Genomic DNA, 11618 nt, shown 5'->3' with positions numbered 1-11618 from the left:
GGTCATTTTGTGCATCATATACTTGGTGGTAAAGCTACGCATTGTTTTTGACAAAAACTCTCCAGATCCCCATTATCTGATTGTCTTGCATGAACCACACATTTGAGATCTCCACCAAGTGGCTCAATGATACTGTGATCAATAGACACTGATGGGCAGAAGGTTCACATGTTTCTGCTGAAGGGTCGGCTTGATCGTATGTTTTGGATCATTGTCACGTTGGAATATCAAAGTGTGTTTCTTGTACAACTTTTGGGCTGATTAATGCAAATTGTCCTCCAGTGCTTTCTAATAATACACTACATTCATCTTGCAAAACATTTGAGATCCATCTCTATGTTGCAAAGTAGGGATGGTGCTGATAAGGATTGTGGTCATCACTTAAAATTACTTTGTTTTCAGGGGTTCTGAGGTGTCTCCAGTGAAGTGTACAGGTAGACACCAGGTGGTGCTAGAGCACCTGCCCTTTGCCCTTAGTATCAAGCAAGTGCCCTCCGTGTCTCAACTTTTTTAAAAATGTAAACATTAAACACATACAGAGACGCACACACAGAGGCTTAAGGTGTGTGTCCACTAGATGCGATTTTCCCGCACGGCAATGCACGGCATCTGAAAATCGCATGGATGGCAGGCCACAACCTTGTCACATGACAGCACTCGAGCAACAGCGGGCCACTATGTGGTCACGTGACTGATCTTTGAGCTTCACGGTCCGGCAGATGAGTCGGATAAACACTGGCTGTTGCTCGAGCGCTGTCATGTGACAATGTTGTGGCCCGCTAGAGACCGCCCGCCATCCATACTATTTTCAGATGCGTTGGTTGCCGTGCGGGAAAATTGCATCTAGTGGACATGAGGCTACACACACACGACCCGTGCCATGCCGTGTTGTGCCACGACTCGCCCCACAACATGAAGAGCGGACACGCGCATGGCAGCAGCTGCACAGCCCACAGGCATCTCCACCTTGACTGTAGCCACCAACCATGTAAGACATAAATGAATCAAGTGTATTGTTCATAAGCCTTAGTTGCCAAGCCACATGGTGCATTTATTTATCTCTGTTGTGAAGTAGCCTGTCTCATGCAGCGCTAAACAACCCTGCCTAAATTAGCCAATTGCCCAAGAGCGTAGGTTTGCATAGGGACGGTAGGGACATAACACTACCAACTTTTCAAGAGGGTCAAATTGTCCCCACCAACTTTTAAGCAACCTTATTTGCATTATATAATGAGTTCAGTTATATAGGTAATTTTGATTGTCTTCCCATATGTTGTAAGGATAGAATTGACCCTACCATTATTAAGTGAATTATTTTCATTATGTTCAGACCAGGTTCAGACTTACATTTACCCCTTTTCACTTGCTGAATGTGCCGGTCCAATCAAACGTGCGTTTGATTGGCTGATGACTTGACACCCCCCGCCGCCACCCACACGCCACCCACCGCCACCCACACACCACCCACATTCACACTCACACAGCCCCGACAGAAATACACAAGAAATAAACATGCCACCTTCTCCGCCCCCTTCGAAGAGGAGGGATATTAGAAGTTTTTTTCGGCCAGCAGCAGCAGCAGATGACACTGTAAGTAATGTAAAAAGACGTCAATGTTGTGGACGTGGGGAACACACCACTAATGTTGCTACTGAAAGTCCGACCTGCATCAGAGTTAGCATAACATTAAACCGTGTGAACTTGCTAACCTGCAAAACTCGAGTAGGAAGCTGCTTAGAGAGAATTGTCCTCCTGTATGTGTTTTCTGCTGTTAACGTTAATTAAACTGTGAGAAATGTAGTGAACTCTGCTGGAAAATATAGAACCAGAAAAACGTGAGCAAGAAGCTGCTTAGAGAGAGAGGTCCCAGTCTGTGTTTCACAGGAAAGTGTTGACAGTCAAAAAAAAAAAAACACATACTGCTGCTTTTCTTCTTGTAAACGGCCTGGTTTAGAAGGAAAGAAGGCTAGAGCATGTTGTGACTTTACACTTTTGAAATCAAATACCTATTAGTGCATTTATTTATTAATTAAAATGTATTTAATTACTATCACCTGAACCAATACACATGAAAGTTAGTAGAAGTCAATACAGATTTATTTTGCATTGATCATTTAGCTTATCAATTAATTAGGTTCATATTCGTGAGAAATGTAGCCCTGACCCCCGTTCACCCAATCTGTTTGGTCTTATTAATGTCCCGTCCCAAGCAAAAAGTGTACATGCAGGTTATGCTGTTATATCGTCCCTACCAATGTTGAGTCCAAACCTACGCCCTTGCAATTGCCCACCTGCTTAACAAACTCGACACTCCCCATAATAGTAATCAATTAATCAACATAACGTGACGACGATGACCACACAACCAATGTTATTTGGTGAACTGGTGCAGCATATGATCAGTATACTATAGCTGAATATTTAGTATGTGTAAGTTTATTATTAGACTACATTAGGTAGAGGCAACACTTCCTGTGACTTATTTGCTAAATGACAAAAAGAAAAGGTAGCTTTCTGCCTTGTTGTTGCCTAATGTCAGGAATCAGTCTTGATATTGTCGATCTCTTTTATTCTACCACAGTGAGGTCATCAGAATTTTCAAAGACATGGCACCAAGGAGGATGCTCTTTTAAATCAGGAGAGTGATAATGCTCACACAACTCAGACATTTTTCTAAAGGTCATTTTTTTCAGTATGTCATTTACAATGTTGCGGTACAATGTTTTATTGATCCTTTGTGTGTTAGGATGTTAAAATAAATGCCATTACAGAAAATGTGTTCTTGATTTATTTTTTATTTTTTCCAAATCTGACACTGTTATATTAAGGCACCCAGTTGTTCTACATGCCACATAAGGTGCCCTTTTTTTCCACTGAGCACCTATCCCCTGAAATGTCTGTGCACGCCACTGCTTGTCTCAGTGCTGTTTGGCATATTATCAGTGACTTCTTTAGTGGCTCTCGCACTTTTTTTTTTTTTTACTGATTTTGCTTCCTGAAACGAACATACCACTGTTGTGGGGAGAGTATTATATTTCAGCAGAAGTTACTTGTGTCTTTTTCTTGTATCTCGACTACATCTTCCTGGCAGTTATGGCTGAAAGCCTTGTTGATCCTTCCGACTGTGTAGTGATATTTTTAGCAAAATTTGATTTATAAAACCCTTTTCTGTTAAATGTCATTAAATACATCAGATTTTCTAATTATATTTACATTATTAAACTTGAATTTAGCAGTTTCATCTTTACCAAATAAGCAAATATTTGTGAAATTGCGAGAGATGTATGAATGTGTTTTAGCAGCATTTTTCCGACAAAAACAATTTCAGTTTTCATAAACAAGATGAACATCACAGTGTTTTTTTAAACGTACTATTACATTCGACATTTAAATTCACATTCTAGTCTATTTGTTGTTGTTTTTCAAATTTGAAAAAAGTGGGAGAAAAAAACTGCAAATAACATGCATACATCAGCCTCAACAATTTAAAATATGAGTGAGTGTCCAGGAAAACCCCAGTGAGGGAAGCCATCAAGACAAGTATGACTACTCTGAAGGAGTAACCAGCCGGTATTCACCACCTTGCTTTACAGTAGGGATGCTGTGTTTGTGATGATGTGCAGTGTTTGGTGCCATCGTATCTGATGGCCAAAAAGATCAATTTTGGCCGCAGCAGACCAGACTTCAGAGTCTCCCACATGCCTTCTGGCAAGCTCAAGTTGAGATTTAATTTGAGATTTTTTTCAATCGTGGCTTTCTCTTTTTCACTCTGCCTAAAGCTTTGACTGGTGAACAACAGGCAACAGTTGTATGCACAGTCTCTCCCATCTGAGCAGCTAAGGCTTGTAACTCCTTCAGAGGAGCCATGATTCAATGTTGAAAGGCATTGAAAGAAGAAAACTGCCAAGGGGGATGAAAATATTTGTATCATTTTATTTTGCTCATGCACGCTAAAAAAATAGGTTTTACTACAATTTGCATTTCATATACAATATTTTACTTATCTTTTATTTATATTTATTTGTCGTTTTATATCTCTTTTTTTAAATTCTGCTCCCTTCAGTTCTGGTTTGTGCTTTTCATCCATTTGTCATTCTGGATTCTCCTATTGTATTTCATTTCATTCATTTCTTTGTACAATTCTATTAAATCTATTACACTATGCTCGTGTATTTCTCTTCAGCTTTTTGCTGTTGTTCCATTCTATTCTACCCTCGCTCACTCTGTTGTGTGATCTTTCTTTTGTTTCATCTTTGTAGTCTATTTATGTCTCATTCACTTGTGTCAGTGTTTTCTTCCGCTGTACTGTACACAGTGCTCTCGGCATTATATTCTGTTTACTTGCATTGTGTGCAGCTTTGTGTTGTTCTAATCGTCGCTTTTGTTCCAGCGCTTTCTGCTCTGTTTTATTCTGAGTCAGTGCTCCATTTTATTCCATTCAGGGATGTGCTATTCTATTAGATTCAGTCACAGTCAGCTCTGTTCTACTCTATCTGACTGTTTTAATGTGAAACCCTCGCAAAGTGCCTCCTGAACCTGCAACTCCAGTCTGTTCAGGTAGCCTTCTCCCCCTGCGGAGGCACTCTGAGAAGGAAGCCTAATATCTGCAGACATCTATGGCCACCGCCCAATCTGTTGCACGCTCCATTCATTTCACGCGCTGCCAGAAGTGCTTTGTAATTATCCTGATATTGATGAAGGCTGATTCCAGCAGGTAATCGCTGGCAGTTCAGCTGTTTTTACGCATCTCAGCAAAATGTCTCTATCCATTACCAGTGGCAAATTAATTTCCACTCAATGACCATACTTGTTGATAATCTACAAATTGTGTGTGTGCATGTGTGTGTGAGATTGAGGTTGAGTAATTCCTGACAGGGCTCTGAAGCATAGCATATAACTTGGTTTACCTCACACTGCTAAGATCAGTGTGGGTGTTCCTTCAGCTGTCTGTGCTTCGCTATCACTGTTTATGCATATACCATTGATTAAACTAATAGCAGTGATATCAGTCTGTGTCAGATTGACTGCAGAAATGGTAGAAATATTGTAGCATTTCAACAGCAGAACAATAATACAGTCGGTATCATTGCAGACATGACAAAGAAATTCCAATGAAACTGGTATTTTAATTGAATAGCAATTAAAACAGGTACAAGTTGTGTTTGGAAATTGGAACAAAAGTGAGAAACGGAACAGAGATGGACGTGGGGACATATATTGCAATGATGATGATGGAAGTAGAAAAAGCAAATAAAAACAATAAACAACAACAGGGATAGGAAAAAATGAAAGGAATAGGAAAGCGAACAGAAAGGAGTTAGGTATTGGGATCCAAATGGAGTGATAACTGGAAAAGGGATTGCAATATGATGAGGACTGATGTGGATAGAAATTTAAAAAAAAAATAGATTAGAGATATGAATGGGAATGAAATAGAAATAGAATTATGATTTGGAAATGAAATGGAAAAGAAAGTAGCAACATGAACCAAGGAAAGGAAACTGGAAAAAGAATGGGAATGGGATCAGGAATGGAAATAGGATTGGGGGGATGGGAATATACATCAGAATGGTAGCAATGCAAAAAAAAAAATCTACATAAAATAAAGTGGGATAGGTATTAAAACAGAAAGAGGCATGTAACAAGGAATGGGAAAATAAATGTGGACAGAAAACGGGTTTGGTATTCCTATAAAAATGAAATAGATGCTGATAACAGAATGAGAATGGGAATAGTACTGGAGGAATAATAGAATTAGCATGGAATTGGAGTACAGATATGAATGGAAAAGGAAAAGAAGTAGAAATTTAAAAGAAATAGAAAAATACATTTAATGGTAATATAAATGAAGGTGGGGGGGAGGAGCTAAAATACAGGAATAAAAAGACTAGAAACTGAAGAAGAAATGCGAAGGGAAATGGGATAGAAATAGGAAATGGGTTGACGAAGAATAGAAATAAGAATGGAACTGGTAATTGAAATTGGAATAATCATGGGTATATAAATGAGAAAAGAACTATGACTTGGAGCAGTCCACAATTGTAACAGGTTGGTATGAAGGATTCTTGCACAGCAGTGAGACATTTGTTTAATTTTGAGATTTGTTTCTCAAACAAACTCTGCTATGTATCCGTTTTGGCATGAAGGCATCAAGTTTATGAACTCTTTAATGAATATATGATTGTTCTCAGTCATCCAGGTCATGGTAATCCAAGCAGTCTTAGTAAAAAGCAACTGGATTTCTCCTTCTGGCTCTTGATCACCTCTCTTACGTCAAACATCTTCCTTTGTGAAGTTTCGGTATAGAACTAGTGACGTTTGCAGAATGGGTGGCTCCAGCATTAATTGAATTGGGGAGTGTGGTAGTGCCTTACTCTTCATTAATCTGCAGAAGAAAAGGATATTAAAAGTGAAAGAAGTAGAACAAGACTGAGCTTCACTATTACTGCAGTGCTATAAGAAAACTATCTGACCAGTTTCTCATTTACTTAATGTATCCTGAAGCATTTGTTTTTGTAGACTGATGCAAGCACAAACACAGTATATCGCATACTGTACGGTGTTTGCTGTGCAGCACAAGATCAACATGTGAATCATAAAAAGATATGCAGCTAAGTACATTAAATGCAATTTATGTGATTCATGGTGTAAATGACCACTTAGACTTGAATACAGTTTTTCTGCAAACCGCTGTGATGTATTGTGGAGTATTGGAGATCCTCTCCATGGCAGCACTAAGGGTAAATAAATACGCTTTAAAAGAGTAAATGAGCTTGAGCAAAGTGGCCCTTTGAGTCCCCATGTTTGTGGAGCAACCATAATGGATTCTTTAGAGCCGTGAACGGTTTATAGGCATGACAGCCATGTTTCGGCACGATGGGCTTATCCCTACGCAAGGCGCTAAGGATATTAGGGAATCAGCGTAAAGCAGCATGGAAATGATGACTGGAGCAAAGCCTCAATTCGCTAGTATTATAAGCCCTCAATTCTGCAGCACACCATCCTTGGGAAAGTGGGGGAAGGAGCGGACTTGGCAAAGCTCCACAGTGTGATATCCTCCATTATTTCTTGCTCCATCGCTGTTTTAGCTGTACAATTAAAAGGATGTCACTCAATCTGGGGATCGGGCAAATTGAGAGGAGGTCAATGTCGCCCATTGTAGTGTTTCCTTTTCAAGACGGTGCTGGAATCCCCGTCGTCCATATGGGGATCTGTTGGAACAGTTGGATGAGAGCCAGCTCTCTAATGCCTGGCACCTCATATGAAGCATCAATGGCACATGCCAGGCATGAAAACAGACGCCCATAAGGTTCCCTAAATTAAATCCTTTTACTTTCACTAGTCTCTAGCAACTGTCGCTGTTTGTTTCTCATTAACAAGGTGTACGGATTTATTAACACAGTGAAATGGAGAAATTTAGTCTGCAGTCATCACAGTGTCAGCACACTACGGCGAGTTGCAGGGTTTACCTAAGTCCAGTGCGGGCTCACCAAACAAATATCTCCACCCAATCCACCCATGGTGGCTTGCTTGTCAGAGACAGACCATAGCAGAAGGATGATTAATGTTCCACCTCTCACCCCCCACTGTGAATTAGAGACCATGGGTCGAAACTATTTTTCTTGGTGAGCAGGAGCACGCTTGTGGCGAAAAAATGGGGCAAACACTGTTTATCATCTGCCTGACGACAGCCCTCCTCGGGGCAAATTAACCACGCGGCCATATCGACTGGCACAGCCCGGGAGTCAGTGCCCCTTCACTTTGATTAATCTCCCCATGTTCCTGTTCCAACTCTATCAAAGTAATCTAAGTGAAGACACACAGCATTGATCTGTAAACACAGCATGCTACTGTACTGAAAACACACATACTGAGGGGGAAAGGGACAATTCTTGGAATTCTGACAGGCAAATATCACATGCATGATCATTTCTGAAGTGTTTTCACCTGTAAAAGTTTATTGATCATCACCTGAGTACAAATTTTTCCTACATGGAAGAAAGAGTTACATTATTGCATTGTTACCGTCCTGCAAAACCCACGTATTTCCAAAGTCTAAACTTTTCTCGAGCTAAGAAAACAGATCTGTGTCTGTGTTGCTTTGCTAATCCAGTGGGGGTTTAATGGTTTATGTAGCTTAAGAAGGAAAACATTTCAATCCATAAAAGAACTCATCTTGTTGGTTTATCTTAAGCAACAGTTCAGCACAACTTCTTTTGTTGTTTACGAGAGAACAAAAACACACTTCATGTGACGTTAATATTCATTAGATTATTATACACAGTGCCATAGATTTCAGAAATTTCCAAATTGTGATCCAATACAAACTAAAGTTGAAAACGCAATTTGATCCATACATGTCTCATTTAATATTGAATTGTCTCCTGAATTTTGTGTTTCCCTTTGCAGTAACATAGATAGTTAGAAATGGCCCAATCTGCTGCATAAAAATTCACCCCAAAACAAGAAATAGTGTTTCTAGTTTCCCCCTCCTATTCAGACGAAACCTACCCATGTATAGGGCAAACATATATATTTTCCTTTGACATATTCATTTTGAGACATTTTTATTCGTACAGTAAAGATGATTTGATGTAGCCTAGCCATGCTAGCCCCATGTTTCTGACGGCACAAGGGTCTAGGGAAGCTCGACAGGGAGGGAGGCGGGCTAAAAGGTTGTCTATCAAATCCCTCTGCAGCAATTGGGTAGGTATACAACCAATCAACGCAACGAATAGGCTGACGTAGTTCCGAGAGCACCGGCGGATTGTGGCCGGTGCCTTCAAGTCCCATTAGCTTCCCAACCAGTGGAGCCGTGGAGCCGCGGAGCCAACTGGTATATTAAAGATTTGCCATATCCCGTCGGCATAAGTCCAAATACGTCTTTCTTCTCAATGAAACACTTCAGTGCCGTCCTTTGTTTATCTTTCAAGTTGAATTTTAGCTTCAAATCTTTAAGGGCTGTGGCCAAAGCCGAGTCGAAAGATAACTGTTTATTGTGCGCCGGTTGTTTCTGTCAGAATCGTCGCACCTCTGTCGTCACTTCGTTACGCCCGCCTTCTGACTCTACACTTCATGGTGATTGGTCCGGCCAGTTTTAGGAGAATCCAGCCTCGAGCCTTATGGAGGGTAACTAGACCCACCCTGGCAGAGAATTAAATTCGTTGCCGTGGGTTGTCTAGCGCGGCTAGGCTAGATTTGATGGTCTTTGTAAGCGCACTGGTTTGATACTTTAAATATGGACATCTTTAAAAGATGTTTTAATCTCTCCTTCTTCCTCAGACATCGTGAAAACTACAAACACAAACACAATATAACTCAAATGCTCTTCTCTAAGTCATAATAATACAAATGATACACAATAGCAAGCTGAATTCAGATACCGTGTGCGCCTGTCAAACCATATGCACATTTTTGGGCTGCATGTCCACGTGTCTTCTCTCAACTCTTCCTCTCTGAACACCCACAATGCACAGGGGATTGCGCCTTGACTTTATATCCGGTCATGTGACATAAACTATGACCTCACATCTTCTAAATTTTAACTTTTATGGTAGCACCCTTTAAAAACATTTTAACACTATTTATGCTTTTTAATCACATTTTATTCTCCGAACAACATTTTTCATATAAACTGGTATAAAAACAATACATTTATAAACTCATTTACATGAACTTGTCTCGGAGACAGTTACAGTCTTCATCTTCTTTTTTACAAAGCAAAAACATGGCCAGTATTTTCCTAAGAACTCAGGGTTTACAAATGTGACATATCATAATTTTATCTTTGCACTTTTTACTGGGTTTATACTGTTTATAGTTATACTGTACATACATAAATATACTAACAACCATAGCAATTATAATCATATTAAATATAGATTATATCACACTGCTATTGCACTCTGGTTAGATGCTATCTGCATTTTGTTGCCTGTACTTGTGACATGTGCAATGACAATAAATTTGAATCTAATCTAATCTAATCTAATATTATCAAGACATCGTCATCATACTTATTGCTTCATGATGTTAAATTTTCTCTCGTATGGCTGTTTGCTTGTTTAAATTGTCAACTTCTTTATGGATTCATCTGCTTTGCAGTTTTTCAGTCACGTCTTATTGTTATTTTTCTTTCATTTTGGGAGATCTTGAACTCTTCTGTCACATCAGTTTTACTTCTATTATCTGGAGACATGCTGTTTTATAGCAATGTTACATGTGATTCAATGGTGATCCAGACAAATAGGTCTGAAAATAGTTTAAAAAGTAGGCATAGCAATAATCATAAATGCATGTCAGTAAAGCATTTGCTCTAAAGCATAGGGCAAAACACTACAGCAGTTCAGAAAAACGAAAAAGTTAATTCACAAAAAATGTGTCTGTTGAACATTTTTCCACATTAAAATCAAGCTGACTGACTGTATAAACTAGAAAGAGGGAAAAATCAAACATATTTGCTCAGTTTTATCCCAAACAAGCTTGTAAATCAAACAAGATATGTTCATACGCTGTTGAGCAAGGCACTCGACCACCTGCTGCTTGGCATTCACAGGGAGAAAACTGTGGCTGAACAACAGCACGTGTTGCTACGTGATGTACTGACAAGCCATCAGTCATCACTCCCCGGAGGAAAGAAGTTTATTTTCATCCCGATCTATAAAGTTTGTCTAAGGTGGCAGCTTGTGCTCATCTACTCAAGGAATCCACGCAAAATGTTGTGTTAATCCATCTCTGCACCGACCGCACCACATATGCAAAACAATCTGTTTTATGTGTAGCCTTGCCAATGCGTTTGGCAGACACTGACTGAGCATTTTTTTATTGTGTTATTTCTGATAACTCATGTGGATCTGCCGGTTTAAATCCTGTGGCGTGACATTTACAGTACCCCTCCTTTTGTCAGGGATTTTACATGAAAGACAGATGGTGCTCACATGCAGCTTGCAGTAAAGCGGACAGGGCATCAGAGCGATGTTGTTGGTTCTGTGACATGACAGTGGTTTCCAGTAGATAGATAGTTGCAATGCCAAAAAAATGGCACCAGAGACAATGATCACATGCTGTCAAAGTCTGAATCATTAGGTAGAAAAAGACCAACAATATGCACTTACAGAGACCAAAATCGACACTTCTAACATTCACACCTAAGTTAAAATTGTAAATGAATGCAATAATAAATGACATAGTCACATATGTTTAGAGATCCTTTCTCTGCTAGTATCAACATTTTCAGACCCATTTGCCTTTTCTAAAACTGTAGCTTTTGCAAGTTTTAGTGTTTAGGAGTTGGGAAGTGGCTGGTGTTAATTTACAAGCTCAAATAAAGCATGTGGAATAGTTTAAGTGTGCTGGATGACTGCAGATTTTGTTTTTAGCTGCATCATGTGGCCAGCATGTTTTGAATTTCCAGGATCACACTGCGCAGCACAAGTTTCCAATGAGCTGTGACGTTTGTGATGTGATGTGGACTGTGAGATTAAAAAAGTGGGGTAATTGAAGTGGCCTATGTAAGTCACTGTGCTGAATTGTTTTAAAATGTTCCGTCTTTGTTTGGCATGCACACATTCTTTACTTGCTTCATTTGTCATTTTGGGCAGATTATGCAGCTTTGTGGT

This window comes from Acanthochromis polyacanthus, chromosome 22 (assembly GCF_021347895.1).
Source record: "Acanthochromis polyacanthus isolate Apoly-LR-REF ecotype Palm Island chromosome 22, KAUST_Apoly_ChrSc, whole genome shotgun sequence".
Classification (NCBI taxonomy): domain Eukaryota; kingdom Metazoa; phylum Chordata; class Actinopteri; family Pomacentridae; genus Acanthochromis; species Acanthochromis polyacanthus.
The sequence above is the reverse complement of the archived record's forward strand: the minus strand, read 5'-3'. Positions refer to the sequence as shown.